Here is a 2,946-nt window from a genome sequence, read left to right on the forward strand (position 1 = left end):
GTTTTCCATTTATGCTTATTCAAAAAGAAAAAAAAAAGGCAGAATTAATGTTAGTTTTCAACCTCTCCCCTTTTACTCTATACTCTAGGAACATGAACCACTGAATCATGGACCTCAGTGACCATCAAGTCCACCTGCAACTGTCATATTTTATAACTGAGAAAAATGAGGCTCAATGAGATTAGGAAATTTTCCCAAGGTCACACAGGTAGTAAGTATGCTGAGAAAGGATTTGAAAGCAGGGCCCTCTGGCTCTTAATCAAATATTTTTTTCTAACTATACCACCCAGAAGGGGCCATCTGTCATCCTACCTGCAGTATCTAGGGTTGAAAACAATTATAATTTTCCTCTCTGACTTTTCTGAGAGCATGTCTTACTGCTCTCCTGCCAGTACTGGCCACAGATACCCTGTCAAGGAAGTTCCTGAAGAACAGTTCATCCCCAAACCACTTTGGGTCAAATTCAGCATTCCTACCCTCAACCCTGCTGCCCCTACCACTTCAAAAGAACTCCATGAAAAGCAATCTCTTCTCATATCCTATTATCCTCATGAATTTTTCTTGTGGGGTCAAAGAATTTTGAGCTGGAAGGGATCTGAGATCATCGAGCCCAGTCCAATCACATTATTCCTCAGTTCAGAGGTAAGTGATCAATTTTTAGTTATGGCTTTGCCTTCCCCAATAAAGACAATGAACTCAATATCCTGAGTTGTCTTCTTCATGAAAAGACCACAGAAGAAGACTAAGATGCCCATGCCAGCCTCTTCTCCTGCTTCTCTCTCTCTCTCCCCTTTTCAATTTGGAACTGGAAAGGACCTCATGGATCACACAGTTTGAGGGCTCCCAACCTTTTTATCCTTTGTACACTCTGACCTTCAGTAAACCATCCCATACTTCCTATTCAATATGAAAGGAAATAAATTCTAGAGTTTCCAAGCATATCACAATAAAAAAGACCTTAATTCAATGTTTGGTTTGCCTCTTCATCTCTAAAATGAGAGGCTTTAACTTCTAGCTCTAAATCTAGGATCATTTATAATACTTGAATTACCATACATATAAGAAAAAACATACCCCCCTAATTTAATAACCAATCTCAGTTTCTCCATCTGTAAAATGAGGGAGATTTGGCTTTGATGCCCTCTAAGGTTCCTTCTGGATCTCAATTTATGATGCTAAGGCATTAAAGAATGTATTATGTATATGCATGTAAGAAAAACATTCCCACATTCTTTAATAATAATAATCAGTTTCTCCATCTGCAAAATAAGGAAGTTGGCCTTTAAGATCCTTTCCAGCTCTAAATTTTTGATCCTAGGACATTATAGAGTTTACTAGGCATATGCACATAAAACCTTCCTAAGTCTACTAATTCTTTACAAAGGGAAACAAAGACTAAGGTTTGCCACACATATAGACACATAATAAATAAGACAGATGAAATGCGGTAGGATAATCTAGTTAATTGCTAAAATACTCCCCATGCCCCTTCATGTGTTTCTCCTGAGTATCCCAGTTTGGAAACTCCTAATCTGGTCCAACCTCACCTTCTCAATTTGCAGGAAACTGAGGCCCAATGAAGGGAAGTGAAATGCCTACGGTTCCACAGTAGGTGGCCGCGACTGAATCTGAACCCATGTCCAAGAGCTCCCCAAACCCTGCCGCCTCCCATTCACCTCAATAATTGAAGTACCGGCTCTTCGCCGGGCTCTGGGGATGCAGGAACAAAAAGGGAAACAGCCGCCGCTCCCCGAGTGAGGGCGGGGACGGGCCTCAGTTTCCCCAGGGGAGCAAGGCAGATATTTGGCTACTACTTCCCAGTTCTAAACCCTGACCGACTCGCGTCCCTCTACCTACCCGGCCCGGAGGTTGGCCGCTCCCGCCCTCGTTTCCTCCCGAGCTCGCTCCCTCTCGGCCCCTTCGGGGCGCAAGAGGATCTACAAGCAGAGCCGGAGCCCGGAGGCAGGGGCAGGGGCGGAGTCAGAGCGAGCCCCAGAGCGCAGGAGCGGAAGTGGCATCACGAAGGCGGGGTAAATGCGGAGAGCGAGCTGATTATTAGCCGAACTGTCCTGGGCTCGTTTCAAGGGCGGGGAAAAGGGAGGGACCTGAGTGGAGGGAGGCGGGAACCGAGGTAGGGGCGGAGTCTAAGGGACCCTAGATGAGAGGGTGAGGGAGAGGAGAGGCGGGAATTTAGAAAGGCGAGAGTTCGGGGGTGGGGCTGAGGAGGTTACGTCATCGTTTGTAACGGCGTGGAAACTTCCTGAGGCCTGGGGCCCCTCGTTTGTGAGTTTTGTGTTTTTTGTATCCCTAGCGGCCAGCAAAATGACAAAACAGCGTGTTTTGGTGGTCACAATACTACTAATATCCCTCGGGATGTTGGGAGGATGAAATGAAATAGCAATGCATGTATAAAGTGCCTTGTAGAACTTTAAATATTTCTATAAATGTCAGCTGTAAATGCCAAAAATCATCTACGATCTGCCCAGGTAAGGGCAGACTTCCAGGAGTACATGATAATATAAAAAAATGTATATTTTAAGGAAGGAGATAAATTTACTTATTTGAGAAATTTAGGTGCACCACATTGTTGCAAGTATAAGTCACATCTCTCCCAAGTCTGGCATATATAAAACTTGAATGTGGTAGACACTAAAAAAATCACGTCTTCCCAGCATCAGTATCTGTTCTTAATTCTATGAATTGTGAAGGGTAGAATGAATAGGAACATCTTCCTCAGTGTCCCACATGCTCTCTGGAGGACACTTCCCCAGAGGTTCTGTAAGGCAAAGGATGCACTTTCTGCTTATATATACTCCAAGCAACTGCCCGAATCCCTGTCCTTTAGAAGTAGGGGTCTCACTTCAAAAGCCATCACCTCACCTAGCCTTCACCCTCCACCTGGTTCCTGACGCCAAACAGGATCCCAGGAATCCCTCTCCCTAATAA

The sequence above is a fragment of the Gracilinanus agilis genome, chromosome 4 (assembly GCF_016433145.1).
Source record: "Gracilinanus agilis isolate LMUSP501 chromosome 4, AgileGrace, whole genome shotgun sequence".
In the NCBI taxonomy this organism is placed as follows: domain Eukaryota; kingdom Metazoa; phylum Chordata; class Mammalia; order Didelphimorphia; family Didelphidae; genus Gracilinanus; species Gracilinanus agilis.